The sequence below is a fragment of the Haliaeetus leucocephalus genome, unplaced genomic scaffold (assembly GCF_000737465.1).
Source record: "Haliaeetus leucocephalus isolate CR32 unplaced genomic scaffold, Haliaeetus_leucocephalus-4.0 Scaffold228, whole genome shotgun sequence".
NCBI classification, from domain to species: Eukaryota; Metazoa; Chordata; class Aves; order Accipitriformes; family Accipitridae; genus Haliaeetus; species Haliaeetus leucocephalus.
Window position 1 is genome coordinate 11,982,997 of NW_010972664.1, and position 24,085 is coordinate 12,007,081.

Sequence of the window (24,085 nt, forward strand, 5' to 3'; positions counted from 1 at the left end):
ACCTCATGTTTCTTTGCAATAGTCCTCCAGGTGTGTAGCCCTCGCTGAAGTGCAGATTTCCACCGAGACGTGCAAGCTGACGAAAGCTCGGAGAGAGATTTTAACTGGGTCAGGTGGATGTACAAGGCTTCATTTCCTCATCTTCTCAAGGTTTGCAGCACCTGTCTGTTGGCAAGAGGATATCTGGTATCAGAATTAGCACTGTAGCATCTGTCACCAGCACAGAAGGCCCTGGGAAATTTTTTCCCTAGTAAAAAAGAGAAGAAATGTAAGTCATCCCTGAAGTAGCTTTTGTAACACATTTCTCAACATGTTTTGCAAGAATGCACCCATTTCACATCTAGGAAACGTGAGTGCTAACTGCTTGGAAACCAGACAGTTTCTGGCTATCAGTTCCAATAATGAAACAGAACTGCCTTCCTGAAAGCCATATGCCCATATTTTTGGCTAAACATGATGCATCTGCTCTTGGTAAAGCCACCTAGGGCTATGCTTAAGATCACAGCAGATCTCACTTGGATGGGGGACTCTGGCCACCCCTTTATCCAGCCTGCACTTTAACTAGGGTCAACATTGAAGGTACACTAGGTTTCTCAGGGCTGAGTGCTTTTCAACACTCCATCTTTCCTAGCTATACAATGAATGAAATGGCATTACAATTGCAGAGTAAAAGGCAAGAGAAAGAAGGCTGGGAAGGACAATATGACCCAGGACAAGATCACAATACTGAAGGCATCCCAAACAGGCCTTTCTCTAACTTCTTTCTAAAGACCTTTAGTAATGGTCTTGGTCACTCAGACATCTTATAATCACTAACAATAGAGGCTTTTCCCAACATTTAGCCTGAAAATCCTTTCACAGACTTAAAGCCATTACTTCGTATTCTATTTGAAGTAGACACGGAGAACTTCTTTTACTCTTACCCTCTTTACAGGTTTGCATTTATGTATTTGAAAACATCACACTTCACAGTAGGCTAAATGACCCCGAGTCATTCAGCCCTTCCTCAGACTAGCAGTCTTGCTGCTGTCCTCTCTGCTCTCTCAAATTGGTTGACATCTTTCTTGAAGCACGATGCCTAAAAAATAAGACTCGCTACCTTCTAAGATCCTATTTCTCTGAATCAGCAAATACAGTTCTCAGATAATTCCTTAGTTGCTTTACAGGGGAGAAGAAAATGAGGCAATGCCCCGTGCTAGATAAAAATTGTGAACTTATACATCTGGAAACACCATTCTTGTTCCAGAAAACAGACGGGTACTACACAATAAACTTTCACGCTAATATTATTAAAACAATCTTAAGGCCATAATGTCAAGGGAAGCATGGATTGTGAAAACTCTTTATACAGCTAAAAATGAATTTTCAAATTATATGCATTTATTTTGTCAAGAGTTGTGACAGTCCTGAGCCTGGACACATCTGCCAACACCTACTGCAAAGACTGTGGCAAGAGGAGCTAGGAACATCTTCTTCCTTCGTTCCCCTGCAGAGATGACATAATACCCTTTTACCTTAGAAACCAGAGAAATGCATACTTACTAGGCCAAATATATAACCGAGCTCTTTCGGTGGTAAGTTGGCATGCAAATAGCTCAGCTTGTTGATCTGTCGTTGGGGACCACAAGAATTCTTTGCAAACCCCATCCTGACTGAAGGTGATCGAGTCATGTGCTTTGACATCTCACTTACATGGGATGAGGCCTGAAGACAGACTGGAAAGAGAAGTTAGTTTAGATCTTTTGAAAACTTAGCTAAAATCTGTAAAAGCTATCTGGCAAACATGCTCCTAGATATACGGGGTGAGCATCCTCACCACAGAAGCATAGTTAGGAGAGGGTCACGCGTGCTGGGGAGGCTGCACTGCCTGGCTAGACACTGCAGCAGCCACAGCCACCACGGCTGCTTGGTAGGCAAGAGGGAGATGGCTCTTGTCCCCTTGGTCCAAAATGACCACCGCCAGCAGAAAGAGCACCTCTGCAAAAAATAAGGATGAGGAGCATAGAGTCTAACCCATCAAGACCACCCACTGCCGGGACCACAGCCAAGAAGCCCTCGTTCTGGCCACAATAACGCACGTCCTCTCCGTGTCCTGGAGGGTGCGTCCATCACCTGTGGCTTGAACAGTTAGGGAGCAGACCCCACTCGAGGGTTGATGTTCTATCCCCGTCCCCAGGGAGGTGCCAAATGCCCGGGGCTGGGGCTGCCCCGGTGTCCCCTCTCACCCTGCTCCTGGCTGGGGGGTGGGACAGGTCCTGGCTGCCAGACCCTGCCCCGCTGCTCCAGGGAGCCCACGGCCCCGCTGTGCCCCGACACAGGTAGGGAAATCACCCGCCATCCCACTCCCCTGCTGTTAGATACGTTCCGATTTCTTTAGAGTGGGGGGTGGGAAAGGATATAAATAAAAAAAGACAAAAGCAGTCTCCTCTTTTTACTTTATCTCATTACTGCAAAGGGCAAGGTGGAAAGTACCAGACTTGTAAAAGCACGCTGTTGTCTTTCATTTTCTACATACATGGAAATTTTGGACAAATATGTCAAAGCATCCTACTTCCTCTCGGACCTGTTTTTACTTAAAAACCCTGATAATCTGAACCTGCTTGCAAAAACAATACCCTGAAGGTTAGATCTGGTCAGGATTACTTTCTGTATATAAAATGTCTAGTGAGTCACAAGCATAGAGCCGCTGCCTGCGTAAAAAGCTGAATGCAGCTCAAAGTCCTTCCAGGGAAAAAATAATACACTTGAAACCTATTCAACATACCAAAAGTGTACACAGAGATCAAGTTTTATGGTTCCCATGAGTGGGTGAATAGGAGCAACCAAACTGTCAAACCAACCCATTCGCTGGCATTTACAAGTCACATTTCCTCTTACAATAGACATCGGCATCCGAGTTCACTATCCTAATCTCGTAGTTATTCCCAAAGAGTTAAGTGAGGGTAAAGTCTCAAAAAAAAGAGCGGGTGCTACTGAGGGAATACGCGTCAAATATCAAGGATGGCCACAGCGGGGTTTGCCTACACCAGGGAATTTTGTTCCCAGCGTCTGCCAGTATTTTGCCCGTGTGTTTGCTAAGAGGGAACGGCAGTGCAACAGCAATGCTGGGATCATACCCGTGGCCAGGCTGACCGCATCGGGGCGTTCGAGCCTGGAGGATGCTGCTCCGCCCAGCCCGGTAACAGCAAGGACCCAAACCCCCCCCTGTGCTGGGATACCCCCATCCTCCGCCTCAGCGCTGCCAAGCCCCCGTGCCTTAGCCCTTCAGCGGCCACCCCTGGCACGACTCCGAAGCCCTTTTCCAGGCTAGACGAGGTGGGAACGGGCGACCAAAACCTCCGCCGCCCGGCCGCCTTGCGAGGAGCAGAAGGGGACGGGGCGGGAGCGGTGCCCACCCGAGCGCCCGGCGTCCGCCGCCCGCCTCGCACCCTGCCCTTGGGCAGAAGCCCACTCCTTCGGCACACCACTAGATGGCAGGAAAAGGCAGGGATTGAGCACCCACGGCCTCGTCCTCCCCGGAGAGCAGGGCCCCTTATTCACCCCCCCCCCAGCTGCCAGCCAAGCCTGCAGACCGGCGCTCCTAAATTCAAGGGGCGCATCAGAGCACAGGCACAACCCCTCTACACCCAACCAACCTCAGATTAACTTCCTCTTTTTCTCTTTTGGGGGGGTGATATTTTGGGGGTTCTTTGGGTTTGCTTTGTCTTCTTGCAGTGCTGAAAGATGACACAGCACCCGTTTTGAGGTGCCGCTGAGCTGTGGCGCGGTGGCAGTGACTGAACAGAGCCTGTTTTAGGGAAGAGCAGGTGCTTTTCTGCAGTTCTTTGGAAGACATGCCACCAGCCAAAAGTGGTTTTCATTGATTAAGAACAAAACAAAAGCCTGACAGCTCAAATTATAGCCTTAATTGCTTACCCTTTTGCTCCTTCTCCTGAAGTCTTATGTGTCCGGAGAGCTAAACTGTTGAAACTTCAGGGCTAAGCAGGTTTACTCGGAGCAGTTTTCAGCACTACCAGCTGGGGTATCATTTTTATTTGCATTTTTGGCCAGGACAACTCTCACTAGCCTAACCAAAGAACACCAAACCCACTTTACATTATTTATTCAATTTCATGTCTTTCCCCTAAGTCTAAAAATATGCTCTTTAATTACTCTGGTATCAGTGAAAGACCGTATCGTCCAAAAAGTTATGTTCCAAACAGAAACAGAGCAAGATTCTTCTTAACAATAGCTCTGCCACCTCCTACCTTTCTTGACCCAGAGGAATCTCCTACGAGGACGAAAGCTGCCCCCTGTCCCATCCCTGCCTTGAGCCCCGGCTGTGCCTAGCCACATGAAGTCAAGGCAGGGAGCTGAAAGTCTTTTGTTTTGGTGACTCTCCGATTGTCACAGGTCCCAATCCCTACCCCAAACCTGCTAACAGGCTGCCTCATCTGCAGGGCTTGCTTCTACTTGGCTGTCCCAAATTAACTGCTAAAATAACTGACTTCTTTTGATTTTCTTAAAATAACTTGTTTCTTTTGAATTTAATTTCCTGCATTTTCTATTCGTATCCAGCTTTGTCTCTGACAGATATAGTATTTCAAAACATGCTCATCTTTCCTCAGAGTTTCTTTCCCCTTCAGGAAGTAACTAATCCAACATAAAATAAAACCTTATTTGCCACACAGGATATAATCAAGATGGCCTTGTCATCTTCCCTCTGGACCCCAACTCTGGTGTGGATTCATCCCACCCACTGCAGACGGCTAGTGGAATGTTGCATCTGAGCTAACCCCCACCAGGCTCCCTTAAGACTCATGGGGAAAAAACAGAATTGTATCTCACAATTTGGGCACATTATAGTGGGCATTGGATGAATCACCATAAACAGGCTGGTTCACTCCTTGATTGTGAAGAAAGCCTTCCCACGTACAGAGTAGGGACCCACTGACCTCACTATGTCCTTTGCCAAGTTGAAAACGACTTCCTTTGGTCTGCTGTCATACACTTACTTTCCATCATCCATCCGCAAGCCTGCTTGCCAACTGCAGTAAAGTACATCTGCCTGGATCGGCTAAGGCAGGTCTAAGAATGAGATCTGCTCACCTGATCTGTATGCTGGGCCCGAGTTTGATCCACTGGGTCTCGATCCAGGGCTGAAGAGCCTCAATCCATGTTCATTTGTAGGGCTCCTGCTACAACAATGGATAAAAACTGAGCAGGAAGCAAAGCTACCACGAACCGCGGCAGAAAGTACCCGTCTCAGCCCTTCGGACACAAAGGAGTGGAAGCAACTCAAGCTACGGAGTTGTTCCCAGGAGGTCAGAGCAGTGAGCATGGCTGATGGACAACACGAGGAGGGTCCCAGTGCGAGAGCTGGAGCACACCTCTCCGCAATGCAGGACAACAGGGTTGCCTTCTTCCCTCCTAACATGAAGGTGGCAGCAAAGGGAAGTCAAAAGATTTGTACGAGTAAAAAACTTCAGGCCAGCCCATAGGTTTCCTCTGATCCCTGTAGCACCTGAAGAGAGAGCACAGATTTTTAGGTAAAGACAGAAAAGTAGAGTGGGTCTGATGTTACAGTTTTCATATCAGATACAGCGAGTACTAAGTTTAGTGGGGATGAGAGATTGAATCCCAGCTTTCCCTTCTACCGCACAGAAAAAGAATTTGGTTACAGCTTGTCCCAATCATATTCTGGGATAAACACCTTCTGGGGGCTCTTGGTAAATGAACCAGAAAAAAGAAAATTAATAATAAAAGAAAAGAGTATTATTATAGTTTCACGTTTGTCTAAGCAGAGAGCATTTGAGGGGAACAGGCATACCATGCAAGCTGTTGCAGCTACAGTTAACCTCTTTCCATCACCGAAGAGGACAACTCCTTTATAATATGTGGGGGCAGAGAACTTAAATTCCCTGGCGTGATTTACTGTTAGAACAGCTCTATTAAAATCATTGAAAGATAACCATTAGAAACACTCATCAAGCATCAGTGTAGAGAGTAAAGGAAAACCAAAGACTAGATCCTGAACTACTGCTTCTCCCCTTCTATTTAGTGTAACCACTCTTTCATGCATTACAGAAATGGAGGAGGTGGGGGGAAGAAAGAAACGGGATTTACTCCAGGTCCACCCTGCACACTAGCACAAGCATGGGAAGAGCAGCCAAGCCTGCGGCTGACAGTGTGCACTTGGGATCAGTAGTAGAGCTGAGAAGGACTGCAGCGTGAAAATTTCCTCCCTGCGTTTACTATTCTGATCCTTGTAAAATGCCTTACCCAAAGGACTGTCCTAGCAAGGCACACAAAGTACAGCTTTCCATAGCCAGAAAATATAGTTATCGTGCTTAACTATCACTTATGTCCCAAAGAATAGAAAACAAACATAACCTATTACAGGACCCCAGAGAACTGTAATTTGCCCATATATGGGGGAGGGAGACTATTCATTCAATCTTGAAAATTTTAACGAGACGTCTAAAATTAATCTCCCTAGCATTCTCACGGTTCTTTTTCCATAAATAAAAATCCGCTTGCTAGCTACTGTCTTTCCAGAATAAGAGCTATATTACCAGCACATGCACCTTTGATTACTAGTTGCATGGGATTAATTATTTTTAAGTTTTAATCATTCTTGCTTCACTTTGACATTCTGAAGTGCTAGATACACTCTCTAGTAGGTTAGTCTGTTACTTAAATGCAGACAGACTTGGTTTAAAAATTGCGTATTGTCACAGGCAGTGTTTTGAGACAGCTCCTACTTTTGAAGTACACAGAACATAAATTCCTACCTGTACTCCCATCATCACTTCAACACCGCTAGTACAGCAACACTTCCATTATAGGAACCGTTTGATGCCATGGAACAAATTGCATATACTGAGAGGATACTGTGACCTTTTTGTATTTTCTTTCTTATATAGCTTCAGTCACTGGTGAAGGCAACTGAGGCATCCACATCCCCAAAGAAAAAGGGTGGCAGACAGTCAGAAAAATTCACGTAGAGATGACATTTGCAATCAGCCAAGCTAAAAATACTCATCCCCCATCCACACATGCAAGATTTGGGCTCCTCTAGCTGAGGTCTGTGGGCTGCTAGAAAGCAAAAGCAGTAGTGTTCTATGTGGCTGCTTCAGACAGTGGCCCTGGGACTAACAACAGTGAAAGCTCAGAGGAAGACTCTCAAGACATCTCATCAGATTATCTGATCTGGCACAAAGCTCTGGTGCAAGTTTTGATTTCATCCAAATTCACTCAGGGGTCATGAAACCCACAGAAACAAGTGAAGCTGCCTACATTGACAATACCCTTTGGGCAGCGTCAGAGCAGACCACGGGTGATGGGAGCAATGGGCCCCTGGCAGGTCTTCCAAGGAAAACAGATCTGAATGATGAAGTTCTGGTTTTCCTCTTACGAATGGTGACTGCACTGTGGCCCTCCACAGAGCGGAAAGACTGTGATAAGGAGAAATAAACATCATTAGTTTCTCCTGAGACAGTCCAGAGCTTGCAAAGGCTTTTGAAATAATGAGCAGGCATAGCACAGATTTTTCAGGTGCCAAATAGAAGTTTTAATGTACTTCCTTTCCAAAAAAATATTTTTCTCCTACCACCTTATCTTTGTTTTCCCTGAATTTATTGCAAATGTAATTTTGTTCCCAGCAGGAAGGTTATATGTGTAACAGATGAAGGACTGTATTCAGGGTGTGACGCACACAGAGCAATACCCTATAATTTTCACAGACATGTAGGTGTCCGTGTCACCTCGTAATTGCTTTACTATGTCTAAGCCACAGGCTCAGTCTCTGTCAACAGCCACCGAAATGGGGGGGGGGGGGGGCAGAAGGGCAACTGGCCCCGGCAAGGCAGGCAGGGGTTGAACTGGGCACAGCCAGGGCACAGCCACGCACCACCCCCTGGAATTAAATACTGGGGTTTGGGCTGAATACGCCAAACTGGGTCCAACCACTTTGGGGAGGGGAAAAAAAAAAAAGTTTGAAAAATCTCCAGGAGTTTCAGGTGTATGAAAACAGCATTTTTGTCTAAAGAAACATAAAATGTATTTGGCAGCTCTGTCCAGAAAATCATGCCCTCTGGGATACCCCAGAGGAGGGGGATGTTTACACTGCTGCTCAGGTCAGCGGTACCTACCTGTAATGTTTACTGCAGTCGTCATAAACGATCCCTTGACTTTTTTCCACAGGAAAGCTTTACAGAGTTTGTCTGCTCCTAAGTCCTCCTAAAAAGTTGACAGAAAGGTTCAGAAGAAAGTATTTTCTGATGAATAATACCACTTTTTCAGATAGGTTGTTTTGATTTAAAAAGAATAAAAAAATAATTTCTGCAAGACTGCAAGATTTCATTTCCTCTCTATCTGAATAGGTGTTTTATTATTTCATTTGAAAATGCTGTTTTAATTCACGTGCAGCCTTCTTTTATATCTACTGGAAATCAGCTAGCCTGTTGCCATATCAGCTGCTATTTTAGAAGTGGTTGCCTTGGTTAAGAAACGAACGAGACCTTGAAAGGATAGGGCAAATAGGGCTTTTATGGTAGGCAAATAAATCTTCTGCCATCTTTATGTCTGCATCACAGTAAAATCTTTGTCTTACTCCATGATGACTCACGTTCCTTAAAGAAAGAGAAGACAAAGGGAGGAAGCCGTTTCAACCTGATAGCACTTTATTAATTTCCTGAGCCCTCAGCATCAGACCCTCCGCCGAGGCACAATGCCCACCCCCCCTGTAGCTCCTGAGGGCTCTGCATGCCCATGCTCTCCTCTTCCTCAGGAGGAAGGAGGAGGAGGGGACAGGAAGCTATGGGCCTCTGAAGCACTGACACAGAGCTCTCAGAACAGTGAAAATCACTGAAAACCGCGTCTTGAACAACCAAAATAGATGAGCGCTGTCTGTTCTAGTCGCCAAATGAGGGAGAGCCCCATGGGGAAAATGTAGGTTGAAACTATGCTCATTGACACACCCAAGGAGGCTAAATTAAGATTACATACATAAGCTTTGCATTCTGTAATTTCCATTTACATAAGGATATAATGCTGGCTTTCCTATTATTCATCCTGTTATCTGGGCAAGGTACTTTTTTTAGGATCTCCTTTCCGCTTTTTAATTTCAAGGGCAGATGATGCTGCCTCTGGCCATGCCTTGACCTTTTCCATTCTTCATGCAATTAGCTTCCAATGCTCAATGCAGAAGAGGAATTCACACACCCTTTTCCCGTGCATTACTTACCACCCATTCATCGGTGGACCCTTGTTGGCCATTCCCGTTAGTCTCACCAATAAGGTAACTGAAATCATGGTTCATCCATTTGGGACAAACACTGTCTTTCCTGTTGCCCTCTGTGAACTACTTTGCGACAGCACCCTGAGGGCAACAGGCTTCCCCTTCAGCTCCCAAAACCATATTTTGGGCCTCACTGAGTATTTTGTGGCACTAGCAGACAAATTCTGGTCCAGGCAAGTCCAGGAAACTAAGTAAACCGCAGCCAAAAGTAAATGCAGTTACTTGCTACCTAGCAGCTGGGCTTGGACATTTTGAGCACAGCTTTCAGAAAGTCCCCCCTTCCCAGGTTATCTAATTACTGACATGCTTTTAAGAATACAAGGGGGTTTTGCCTTTAAAACACCCACTGCTTCAAATAGGGTATAGAAGAGGGGATCTTGCTGATTTCACTCAACTTCAGATTAGACCAGCCAGGAAACACCACCCATGTCATGCATTACTTTTGGCCTTAAAAGGATGCCACCTGGCAAACAAGGAGTTAGGGACAACTAGGAGGGGTTTTGCTAAATATGTTAAAGTAAATAGAAATGTACAATTCATCCTGGACTCTACTAATTCATCAAAGAAAAGGACATAAAGGCTTGCAGGACAGTTCAGAAAGTGTTGATACATACGTTTCATTTAGTTTTAGTGAGGCATGAAGAGCATTGCTGTTCAGTTCTCACACACTTTGTTGGTCATCTTTACTATGAACGTGACCTCTGTAGGATTGGATGGCCTCTTACTGTGTCAATGTAGTGGGTGTTGCATGGGGCAGCCGAAGTATGCATTCCCATACAAAAAAGACGTTCTTTGTGGCCCTTTAAGACTGAACATATCACCAATCTCATCTGAGCATCACACAAATAATATTTTAATACCTTAAATGTCTCAGGTGGACATATTTCTAGCTAAGAGGCAAGAAAATTCTTCTCCTGGGTAGCTGAGTTGAAGCAAGGATGAAGAAATAGATCTGTCTGTCTTACATCTTCACATTTAAGCACAGAAAAAGTTTTTGCTTCATCTCAGTAGGCACACATGCATTTTTTTTCCACGGAAGATTCTTAAAAATTTCCACAGTTTGCTGAAAGATTGTGTAATGGTTGTAAATGTTCTGTGCTGCTTGGGGCCTCTAACTGAAGTGGATGTTTGAATTTAGATTCATTTTAAACAGAAGCCAAGACTATGTAAGAATCCCATAACTTAAAATGAGTTAACTTCTTTTGCATTTTTCCCTCCCACGCATTAGATTAATTTTCCAACTTTCAGCTTCAGCAGTAAGTCAGTAATACAGTAAACAAATTCCATGCAAGTAATTTTGCACGAGTAACAAATGGACAGGAGACAGAATCAAGAATTGACATTCAACCTGTTTGCCCTTCACAAAATGTTTGAACTTAAGCCTTTAGGTGGAAAACCTTCTACTACAATGTTTGCTGCAAGCAGATCCAGGTTGTGTATTATTTATTTGCTTATGAAAGATTAAATCTCCAGGAGGCATTTCTCCAAGATTGTAGCTAACAGCAAAAATCTTCTAAAATAATTTATTTTGGGCAAATTCATGAATACAGTTGTGTAGGATCAGCTCAGTACGTTTGAAGCCTAGTCTAAACCACATTGCACGTCTATTGAGCAATAGTACAGTATTACATTAATTGGTGCCTGCCACCTATCTTTGTATGAGCTGAACACTAAACCCAAGTAACATAAATCCACAAAATGGAATATATGCAGCTGTTTTGCATGCCAGTAATTAATGAGTTTACTACACAGTAGAAAAATTTACTCCACATTGAAAGCCCCAGAAACCTCACTGAACAAAAAAAGGCGGTCTAATGCCCTGCAACCACAAGCTCTACACAACATGGGCTATCAAGAAGGCTATAGCATGAATCCTCACCGCAAGCCCTTATCCCTTGAGCTAAGACATTAATTGGTGACATATGCAGTGCACATGCTCCCACTCCCACAGGAGCTCCGGATGCCTCTGCAGGTTGGCTTACAGGGTAAGATAACATCTTTCAGCAAACACGGAAATAGCCTCTGCTTCTCTCTCTGTGCTGTGGCTGATTAGGACAGGATGTTTTACATTTTGACTAAGTAAATATTTTATGACAATGCACAATAACAGGAAAACAGATAGCAGTTTTAGAGACAGGTACAGCCTTGTAGCTAACTTTGGCAAAACACTGGGATTCATGAATCTGTCTCCTCCTTGGGACCTAGTTAAATGCAGACTTTCACTGGACTTTCCTGTAATCCATGAATTTGACAATCTTTACTGGAATATCAGTTTAATATCAGCCTGATATTCATGGAGGCTGTCATTTTTACTGGAGGAGAATTGAATGCAACTGCCCAAATTAGATGCTGACCTCCTTTGGGGTTATGAATATGAAATAACTTCCTGGACAGAAAAGAATAGAATAATTCAGTTGGAAGGGACCTACAACAATCATCTAGTCCAACTGCCTGACCACTTCAGGGCTGATCAAAAGTTAAAGCATATTATTAAGGGCACTGCCCAAATGCCTCTTAAACACTGACAGGCTTGGGGCATCGACCACCTCTCCAGGAAGCCTGTTCTGGTGTTCGGCCACCCTGTTGATAAAGAAATGCTTCCTAATGTCCAGTCTAAACCTCCCCTGTTGCAGCTTTGAACCATTCCCACATGTCTTACCACTGGATCCCAGGCAGAAGAGCTCAGCACCTCCGTCTCCACTTCCCCTCCTCAGGAAGCTGTGGAGAGCAATGAGGTTTCTCCCTCAGCCTCCCTTTCTCCAAACTAGACAAGCCCAAAGTCCTCAGCCATTCCTCATAGGACATGCCTTCTGGCCCTTCCACCAGCTTTGTTGCCCTCTTCTGGACACATTCAAGTACCTGAACATCCTTCTTAAACTGTGGGGCCCAGAACTGCACACAATACTCAAGGTGAGGCCGCACTGACGCTAAATACAGCGGGAAAATCACCTCTTTTGACTGTTATACTGTGTTTGATGCACCCCAGGATGCGGCTTGCCCTCTTGGTTGCCAGGGCACACTGCTGACTCACCAGCACCTGCAGATCCCTTTCTGCACGGCTGCTCCCCAGCCACTCCTCTCCCAATTTATACTTGTGCCCAGCATTACTCTGTCCCAGGTGCAGAATCTGGCATTTGGATGGACTTACTAAATTTCATCCCATTAATCATTGCCCAATGCTCCAATTTGTCTAGATCTCTCTGCAAGGCGTCTTGTCCCTCGAGAGAGTCAACAGCACCTCCCAGTTTGGTACCATCAGCAAACTTGCTAATTGTGCATTCGACTCCTGCATCTACATCACTGATAAATATATTAAACAGAACTCGCCCTAGGATTGAGCCCTGAGGAACACTGTTGGTGACCAGTCACCAGCCAGATGTAGCCCCATTTACTACAACCCTTTAAGCCCTGCTGTTCAGCCAGATCTTCACCCAGGGCACCGTGTACCTGCTCATCTCACAGTTGGACAGCTTGTCCAGAAGGATGCTGCGAGGGACAGTCTCAAAAGCCTTACTAAAATCCAGAAAAAATGACATCCACCACCTTCCCCTTCCTCCAGCTAGGCGGGTGACCTTATCATAGAAGGATATCAAATTAGTTCAACAGGACTTTCCCTTTGTGAAGCCATGTCGACTGTGCCTGACGATTGCATTGTTCTTGAAATGTCTTTTAATAGTACCCAGTATGGTCTTCTCAATAATTTTTCCAGGTACTGAGGTTAAACTAACAGGTCTTAGTTTCCTGCATCTTTGCTCACACCTTTCTTGGAAATTGGAATAACACTGGCTAGCTTCCAGTCAGCAGGGACCTCCCCAGACTCCCAAGACCTTTGGTAGATGATTGAGAGGGATTCTGCTGTAACATCTGCTAGCTCCTTCAGTACTCTGGGATGAATCCCATAAGGTGCCATGGATTTAAGAACATTCAGCTGATGTAACTGGTCCCTTACAATTTCAGTGTGCACAAATGGAAAGTCGCTGTTCCCACAGTTGTGGTCCTCCAACTCAGAGGACTGGGAAACCCAAGGACTATCAGTATTATTAAAGACTGAAGCAAAAAAGGCATTGAATAGCTCCACTTTTTCTTCATCCCTTTTTTGTCAGGTGACCATCTTCAACAAGTAGTGGTCCAACGTTTTCCTTAGACCTCCTCTTTCTATTAAGGTACTTTAAAAACCCTTTCTTGTTGTCTGAGACAACACCGGCCAGTTTCAACTCTAGTTCAGCTTTGGCCTTACATGTTTTCTCCTTGCATATGCGAACCACAGCTCTCTAATCTCCCTGCGAAGCCTGACCTTGCTTCCAGAGACTGTACAATTTCTTTTTCCTTTTGAGCTCCATGAGGAGTTCCCTGTTCAGCTAGGCTGGTGTCCTGCCCTGCTTGCTTGACTTACGAGACAGTGGAATTGCCTGTTCCTGTTTCTAAAAGGTGGTTCTTAAAAAATGACCAGCACTTATAGGCCCTTAAGCCCTCAAAAGCAGATTCCCAGGGTACCCTGCTAAACAGCTCCCTTAATACCTTAGTTCACTCTCCTGAAGTCGAGAGTAGCAACCCGGCTGTCGTTTTTTCTCACTACACCAACAATTTTAAACGCAACCATTTCGTGATCACTGTGGCCGAGACAGCCACCTACCATCACATCTCCCACGAGACCTTCTCTATTCACAAATAACAAGTCTAGGAGGGCATCTTTCCTAGCTGGCTCACTGAGTACTTGTGACAAGAAGTTATCTTTAACAAACTACTGGATTTTCCCAGGCTTGTTTGTCACAGCAGTATGGTATTCCCAGCTGATGTCCAGGAGGTTGAAATCTCCCAGAAGGACAAGGGCTACCAATCCAGAGATTTCTCCTGACTGCCTATAGAATAACTCATCAGTGCTATCATCCTGGCTGGCCTATCAGTAGTAGACACCCGCTACATCTGCTTTGTTTCCCAAGCCCCTAATCCTCACCCAGAAGCTCTCAAATGCATAGTCCCTAACTGTAAGGGCTGTGCAGTCAAATCTCTCCCTTACATACAGTGCAAGTCCACCTCACCTGCCCTGCCTGTCCCTCCTAAACAGCCTGTAGCCCTCCATCCCAGCACTCCAATCATGGGACTCATCCCACCACAACTCACTAATACTGATGACATCATCGCTCTGGGAACAGACCAGTGCTTCCAGTTCATCCTGTTTGTTTCTCAAACTGCTTATGTTGGTGTACAAGCATTTCAGACGAATAAGTGTTTTGGTGAACAGGAGCACAAAACCTAAGGACCCATGTTTTAATCAACTGTTGTAAAAAAAGAACTTCCTGTAGGCTGACCAGGCAGAATTCAAATCTCACAATGTGACCGTGAATAACATGATAATAGTGTTTCACATAAATGCATAGACCACCCCATATTTTATACCGACAAGTAAAGGTGAGCAGTGTGCTTAGTTCAGCGCTAGCTCTCGTCAAAAACATGCCAGGAGGGTACCACCAACCAAGGTGGATGACCATTTAGCCTTGACTGGCAACTGTGCGTTGTCATGGCATAGACACCATATACCTAAGGCTCCCTTTTTGCATCTCTCCCTCCCTTGTGGGCCCTAATAATGTGCCATCAAATTTACCCTTCAAAAGACTTTCCAAAAGTCTAAGAATACCTCAGCCTGCCTCTGTGCAGGAGCTTTGTATGATGATAGGGAAGGGACTAATGCTTATCAGATTCATAATCCCTGGAAAGAGGGGTTTGCTGTTGGTTTCTAATACACAGTCACCGTTCAGAGGCATCTCAGGCCATACACGAAATGACATAAGTTAAGGAGTATGCACTGCATCACTGCTGCTCCAGGAGTTCAGCATAGCTGTATTTACATAAGCAAAAGCAGAATGTGATACTATACTAGGTCTCTGAAAATATTTCCATTATCTTTAGAAAAATTAATTGTTTTTCTATAATTATTTCCCAGAATGAAACCTCAATGAGTACTGGCACAAAATGTTTCCTTCTTCACAGCTTTTCGGTTTTTCTCAGTTAAAAAAGAAAATGAGAAAACACATAAATATAACCAAAAAAAACCACTGGAAAAAATAACAAGGAAAGTTACAGTTATGACATTTAATCAGAGCTTCTCAGATCTGGAAGTGGAATACTTTAAGTTACTAACAATGGAAAGAATAAGCGGTGCCATGTTTTTTTCTCTGATGGGGAGTGAGTCACTCAGATAAGTCACTTGTGAAATACCAGGATGTACACTCTGCACTAGTTTCCTTTATAATTATCTTTTAATCATGTTTATAGTAACAAGTTCTGGAAAAATGGGACTCTGTCACACTTTTGGGCCTTTTAATTGTGAAAATATTTTTCGACCTACTTTTTTTTTAATAAATCCTCATCTAAAGGATGAGCCGATAACTTAACAAAATTGATGGCACATACTGACTAACCACACCCTCACAGCATGTTTGTCCACAGCTGAAAATAAATGGCATAAGGCCTTCCTTTGACCCGTGTCTCTACACCCTTCTTCAGCCCAAAGCAAACCTTTCCATGTCTCACCAGCATGAAATCTGCCCATAAAGATCTACAGGCATCCCAGCAGGAGTGCCACAATGTATGCAATCAACTGGGAGCCAAAATATACATCATTCAGTTGTTTCCACTGCACTTTGTATAACCTTTGTTGTGGTTTAACGCCAGCCAGCAACCAAGCACCACACAGTGGCTCTATCACTGGACAGCTCCGTCAGCTGGACAGGGGACAGAAAATATAACAAAGAGCTCGTGGGTTGAGATAAGGACAGGGAGACATCACTCACCAATTACCGTCATGGGCAAAACAGACTCGACTTGGGGAAAATTAACTTAATTTATTGCCAATCAAACCAGAGTGGGGTAATGACAAATAAAACCAAATCTCAGAACACCTTCCCCCCACCCCTCCCTTCTTCCTGGGCACAACTTCACTCCTGAATTCTCTACCTACTCCACTCAGCAGCGCAGGGGGATGGGGAATGGGGGTTACAGCCAGTTCATCTCACGTTGTCTCTGCCGCTTCATCCTCCTCAGGGGGAGGGCTCATCACACTCTTCCCCTGCTCCAGCGTGGGGTCCCTCCCATGGGAGACAGTCCTCCACAAACTTCTCCAACGTGGGTCCTTCCCACAGGCTGCAGTTCTTCACAAACTGCTCCAGCATGGGTCCCTTCCACAGCGTGCAGTCCTTCAGGAGCACAGACTGCTCCAGCGTGGGTCCCCCACGGGGTCACAAGTCCTGCCAGAAAACCTGCTCCAGCGGGTCCTCTCTCCACAGGTCCTGCCAGGAGCCTGCTCCAGCACGGGCTTCCCACAGGGTCACAACCTCCTTCAGGCACCCACCTGCTCCAGCGTGGGGTCCTCTCTCCCCGGGCTGCAGGTGGAGATCTGCTCCACTGTGGACCTCCCTGGGCTGCAGGGGGACAGCCTGCCTCACCATGGTCTTCCCCACGGGCTGCAGGGGAATCTCTGCTCCAGCACCTGGAGTATCTCCTCCCCCTCCTTCTGCACTGACCTGGGGGTCTGCAGGGTTGGTTCTCTCACATGGTCTCACTCCTCTCTCTGGCTGCAATTGCTGTTGCACAGCAGGTTTTTTTTCCCTTCTGAAATGTTCTCCCAGAGGCATCATCACCACCGTCGCTGATGGGCTCAGCCTTGGCTGGTGGTGGGTCCATCTTGGAGCCGGCTGGCATTGGCTCCATGGGACTTGGGGGATGCTTCTAGCAGCTTCTCACAGAAGCCACCCCTGTAGCCCCCCCGCTACCAAAACCTTGCCCTGCAAACCCAATACAGGATGACACGTTACAACGGCGATAGCAAATGAACAGCTGAAAGGGCAAACAAAATATGAGGTGGGAAAAAAAAAAACAAAACAAAGGATGTGGGTCATGAGAAAAGTTAAGACACAAGAACAGAGGAGATACAAGATGGGGAAGACAGAGAAAACCTCTCTGTGAACCTGCACCATGAAGGTCACCGTACATGTTCCTATGCTACCTATGCCAACAACTTGCTGTGGCTCTCACTCCCCTTCCCCTCCTAATCACTTCTTGCGAGCTAAAACTCACACCTGCACATTCTGTTCCTCCCTGGTGATTTTCAGACACATTCCCTGGATTCAAGCAGTGAATGCTACAAAATAAGAAAATGACACAGCAACCAACCCGCCCCGACACGTACATATCTGGTCCTCCCTTCCGCAGCGCTCTGTTTGTAGGAAATCAGTGGCAGCCACCAGAAACCTTTAGAAAAAACAAAGGATGGGAGTTAACCATTTTGAAAGTTTTGCTACAAGACCAAAAGAGTTCAGCCCTCCCCCTCCCCCTCCCACTCTGGACTGGGTCATCGTATCAAGAGTATTGCTCACAGGCAGCAAGACAAACTGGTAGGTCTTACCTCTTCCTGCCCAACTGCTTGGGAAGGGAAAAAGACATGCTGTGAAGAAAGTAGTCTGAACTTTCTCAGGATGTGGGAAAGCCAAGGCAGCTCATTCTCTGGAGATTATGCAGCAGAAAGAAAATATACACTCAGAATTAGGATCCAGTGAAAAATTTTAATTCCTGCCCCCATGGGACAAAACAATTTTTCTTCCAAGTTAGGGCAGAGAAGTGTCATTCTTAGTACTTTCTCTTTTCTGCACTACACTGCTTCAATCATATATGGCACACATAAGATGAGAAAGAAGAGCTAGATCTCCGCATTAATACCCAGAGATTTTTTTCCAGCCTAAACCCACTGAGTTTGCACACCTGGGTTATGTCACATTCCCCTCTTCCATAGGGAGACTGACAGTACTTTTAGTATTGCATCTTCTACATTCAAATCTTTTCCTCCCAGAAGAATCAGTGGACTGAGGCTTTTCCTACTGCCTGCAAGGAAAGATTAAAATCTCCGGTATGTAGCAAAATCAGACATTTCCCTCCTGGAAGTCACAATATCCTAGACAAGCTGGAGTCGCTGCATACACAGAGAGCTGCTGTACAGCATGGGGGTAGCTGTACTCCAGTAGCTGCTTACTGGGTGTCCTTTAAGATGGTCCCAGGCCATGCAGATGTATCTTCCACTGGGTCTAAATACCTGCCTTCTTAGAGAAGTGAAGTTCCTGATGTGCCTTTTGGGGGTCTGGGCCTTCCTTTTTTTCAATTTGGGCAGCGTGTGTCTTTAGAAAGGGAGTGATTGGTTCAAGTTAGCACTTGTGAAGGAGAAGTACTCTTTTTCTTGGAAGTAACTACATCTGTTCTAGAAAAGAAAGCTCCAGCCTTGAAGTTATTACACAGAAGGAGAGTCCCAGCGAAGAGCCCAGGACTTGCATCCCCTAAAGAAAGCACCATGAGGAGCTGAGAGCAGACAAGGAACGACTAGAAGGCACTGTGCAAAATCTGATGCAAGGCAGAAAAACACAGAGCTGTCTGAAATCAAACCTGGAAGCAAGGATCTGCCTGCAAGGACACCACAAGGTGGGAACAAGATGTACACAGGCCCTTTACTTCTGTCTGTCACCTCAATTTTCTCTTTCTAGAAGGTGAAGGCTCCTTGTTTAGATTCTAACCAAACATACGTTTTCGAATTTAAAAGTCATTCTGTTTTTCAGTGGAAGATCTTGTCTAGGGAGAAGGGCTACTCAGAGTAACCTCAAAGCTGGAATCATCTTGGGATCACATCACAGAAGTCAGAAAATTGCACAGAAAGTTAAGTACTAGTTGTACATACATATGCATGTTCACCTTAAAACAGAGAATAAAATATGACTACATGTGCCCTAATGAGGAACCTGGAGTAGGCTTTCAAGGTTTTCTGCAAGAATGAAAACTAACATCTGTATTTCCACATATTTCTATTTGACCCCATTACCTAGAAATAAAGTCATATCTAGAACCAAAGTTATATCAACAGAGATCATCATGTAAACATGAGAATTTACATGGGTCTTGTTTTTTCTTTTTAGCACAAAAGCCAATCAACAAAACCACCAGCATTAGGTATTAGAGCAGTTCTCCTGGAAACAGGCGAGTTCATACAGGCAGCAAAAATCTGAAGAAGCCCCATGTCAGGTTTCTGCAAGCACAGGTTCTCCAGAGAGAGGGGGGTCTCCTATTGCACCTCAAAGTGCAGCTGGCTTCTGACTTGCACTCCCCTCAAAACCCACTCCATCACACAAAGAAGCGGCCTCCTTAAGTTCCTCTTCACAAAGTTAAACTCTCACCTATAATCCTCCATAATTCCTGCAATTGTGTCTGCTTCTTGCCGTAGTTCCTCTTCTGCCCTATAGCCCAGTGTTGATGGCATCCCATGTCATACGGAGCAGGTTCAGGATCTTTCCTCTGCCCAAGGGGATTGGCTCCACCATTGTCTGTCTTTCCATGCTCTGAAGACAAAGACACAGAGTAGCGTGGAGGTCATTCTCAGCAACTCCTTTAAGACAATTCCTCTTCACACAAGGTAACAGAAACTGAGGCAACTCCATTTACAAATTGCTACTGGTTTGGAAAGGCCACTCAGAAAGGAGATTCATAAAAAAATCCAACTTCTACCTGAAGTCTCAGCACAGCTTATTGGGTTTGTTGTGCATCCTAATCACTGCTCTCTTTTTTCCCCTCTACTGTAGTCTCTTACCTTCAACCAGAGCAGGAAATCAGAGTCAAGTGGTGTAGAATTTTACATTAATTAGTGTTGTTCACAAGCTATCTATTCCTTAACATAAAACATTTTCATAGTAACTTATAAAGGTAAAATAAAACATTATGGAACATTTTAAGTTAAAGACTTATTAAACCTTGAAATACTTCTCTTAGAAAATATTTACTTATTCCACTGAAGGTACCTTCCACCATTTCAGTGGGAAAGGCAAAAAAAGCAATTGTTTATATTTACCCTATTTTTGGAAGCAAAACTTCTGGCAGTAAAGACAGTGAAGTAATATTTTCTTTTTTGACTTAACATTATTTATACTGTGACAAGATGAATAAAAATGCTTTATTTTAAAAATATAATACACCATATATGTGCATGCCAGCAGAGAAGAATGATTTGTAAACATCTAAATCATACAGTATCTGAACTAAGACAGACAGTGGTTTGGGACAGGGCTGTATCAACAGCCCCATTTCTCCTAAACGCCCGTTCAGGGGCACTTCCTCTTTGAGAAACAGCCCCATGCTAATCATTTTCTCTAAAGGATATAAAAGCCTGTAAAATCTAAACATAGCTCAAAACTCTCTCCCAAATATTTCAGCAGAGAAGTCGAACAAATGCATACGGATACAATCAGGTACACATATGAAACATGCAACTATATGAAAGCTGTACCTGCCCAAACCCACTCTGTATTGGAATGGATTGCACACATGCCATCAAAACAGCCGTTCTGTACACAGTGCAAGCAAATGAAACAAGGGTATTAAATTAAGTCTGCTTGCACTGTCCTAAGAGTGGTGTAAAACCACTGAGCAGAGGATTTACAGCTCGTGTTGAATAGTTTGTCCTATTATCCACATAATACAAATTAGGCTGATAGCAAATGAGTTCATTTGTTTATCTATTGTTTACCACTTATCCCCTCAAATTTCAGACTTATAAAAAAGTCATAAAGACCAGAAGAAACAATTGTGCAGTTTCTGGGAATATCTGCCCTCTTATATTAAAATACCGACCTTTCAGCTAATATAGAAAAGCTTGAGGAAGGAAGACCTCGCAGCAGAAACCTCACTTCAAACACAAGGGGAAAATGTCCTGAGGAGTGCTTCCAGGAAACCAGAAATCTGTTCTAGTTAGTCCAGTTAGCTGCTTACACCATTTGAGGTTTCCACGTCTGATCTTTTGCAATGGCTCCTTCTTCCCTGCTTTTAGTGTAACGATTTTGCTAGATGCTAGGGTGCCCATACTGCTTTCTAGGGCTAATTTTTCCCCTAGATTGTTTACATTGGTGAGATTAACATGCCGAGCTGTGCCAGAAGGGAGAGGGAAAATATCTGGGTTGGCTAGCAGAGATACAGTTCCTACTCCTGTGGGAATGGAGAGATTTTTCCATAGATGGGAGTGCTGCTTACATGCCAAAAGATAAAGACATAATGAGCTCTTTATATTCACTGCACCATGTTTAACCCCATAGCAGAGAGTTTTATCTTTTACAAATCCAACATCAGATTAAAGTTTCTCACCCAAATCTGGCCTGCACAGCACTAACAGAAATGTGTCTGAAGACTCAAGAGTCCAGATCTCGAGTGAACCTGAACAGCTGAGGCCAGCTGAGCACTCAAAAAATAAATTCTTCACAGTCCCAAAAAACATTTCGTAGGAAACACAACTGGGAGACCGCTGCAAAACCCTCAACCTCGGGTGTTAAGCAAGGCCATGCTGAGTAACTCCTGCAGCCTGCTGCTGTAGGTCAGTCACAGGGCTTCACACCGCCTCCGCTCCCTCACCGATTCGGAGGGGACGGGACAACACCGGAGGGGCTCCCCGTCCGCATTTCTCATTCTTGGTAGACTGCCAACCATCTCCTACATGCACCCCATGAACTTGTGCTGTTAATCTTCCCTGACACTGGGATTTCTGCTCTTCCAGTGAAAACAAAACTTTTGCTTAGGAGGCAGCCAGCCTACTCTAGAATCCCAATTTCTCCAATTCCAATTTTCCAGTTTCTCAAGTGGCCAGCCTGCCCCTTCTCAAACACTGCAGTTCTGCCAGGCAGCCAAACCAAAACATGGCTGGTCAACATGGGCAGAGTTAACAATTTATCTTTCCAGTGAAGCAGATGGGAAAAGGATCTCAGTTCCTAGTTACTACTGCAAGTTGCAATAAGATTTAGCCCCTCGGGTGCCCAAATCAGTTTAGAAGGTAGGATTCTCAGCTGCAAATTAGGAAGGGCTTCACTGAGGTGGGAGTGATGGGGGCAGGGGGACAGAAGAGCTGTTCACTACAGAACAACCCTGGTCAACCGCACTCTTACCCTATCAGCGACAATATTGCAACAAACTCCCTAAAAATCCTAAAATTAAAATATTGATCTCAGCTCCCTGTAAACACTATGCAGCTCAGTGCGAAAGTATTCCTGAAGAGTTCGTCTGAGTTCCTACCATCACTCCAGATCAAGCAGGATGAATTTACCTTCGTTTAACTCTGAATTCCAATCCCGTTCTTTCACATAGACCAGAAAATATTTCATATATCGCTTCTCGTATCTCCCTATCTGTAGAGAAACATAGCGGTTTAAGGAAGAATTAGGAACACCAGGGGAGGGCACTGGGCTTGCCTGCAGCAGCATGGTGGCCACCAGGCAGTCCTTTGGGCTGCTGCCCAACACGTGCAGGTTTGCACCCTTGGCAGTCAGGACAAGAGGAAAGCACAGCTGAGGACACATAAGCAGCTACTTGACTCCAGGCATGTGATTCGGAGGCAGAGCCGGACACACGAGCTCTCTCTCACCTCTTCCAGCGCAACTAGTCTCATGCAGGTTCCTGCCGGGATGCTCAAGGCTGGCAGGGAAACAAGGCAGGTTCCTCTCACCCCGAGACATCCCATCTCTCATTCCCATCACTATGCCTTCCGTGCTGTCCAAGCAAACGTTCTCCAGTGTTTCCATCAAAGCCTTGTGCATTTTCCTAGAGCTGCTCTCATCACCACAGAGTGGTTGCTTCCAGGCTGGTTGGTCCAGCAAGAAAACAAGCCTTACCGAGTGGATTTCATAGTTACCTTTTGATTTCTTATCCTAGATTGTACCGTGATAAAGGAGGCAGAACAATGCCAATATTTATCACCCCTACATAAAGGTCAGTTAGCTGAAATCCCCAGCTACTTAATATAAGTCAAACTTAATACTAGTGCAACAGTGGTGAGAGTACGCTTCCCTTTTGCTCCACAGTGAAACACCAATCATGTTACTCAGCCAGGCCCATCGTTGCACATTCTTTTTTTCCATGCATCCCGATGGGACAAGCATGCAGCCTAGCAACAGAGCAGAAGACACGTCAGTGGGCTCCACATGAGGTTCAGGCAGTGTGTGCCCAGGATTGGGGCTCCGTGGAGCTCCTGCAGACAGACAGTCACATCCATTTTTCCCAGGTCTGCCTACTTGTGTCCAGGTTATTTGCCTCTCCCAGAGGGGCTGCCTTCTGGTTTGGAAACAAGGACGACCTTTCACCAGAGCTACTTTCCCTGTGTGGTTACTGTGGCCCAGGGAGATGATAACACCTTCACGTGATGGAGTGACTGCTGTGAACTCTTGGGTATCAGAGAGGGAAAGGGAGCAGTCAGATGGAGGGTGTGTCCAGATAAACAAGAAAATAGCACTCTTTAGGCAAAATCCTTTGCAAAGGATAAAGGAGTGACCAGGAAGGGACTTGTCCAGGACCAAGAGGAACAAAAGGTCAGGGAAGCCTGAACGGGGAAGGACATAATCAGGAATAAAGCAGTTGAAATCAGAAACACTTTAAGAGTGGGTGAAATCAAACATAAATCCGCCATTCTCTCACAGTATGTTTGCTTAAAAAAATACTTTAACTATTGCCAGAACAGGCAATCTGTGTGATACATACTTCATCAGCCAAGGAGTGATCTGCTTAAACCCTGCTTCAAGTAAGCAGTGGGAAACACCCCACTTCCTCCTGTCACCCGACTACGCTCAGCTACATTGTCTTCCAGAAGTGATTTACTAGGCTGCAATTAGTAAGGAAATCCACCTCCTCCGTTTCCTTAGGGAAACCCAGGTTAGCAAGGCCAGGGCTGCAATCATGTTCTTTACTGCCCAGTTCTGTCCATCCAGGCAGCCACACTTCCCTCTTGTAGAGTGACTCAAAGCACCG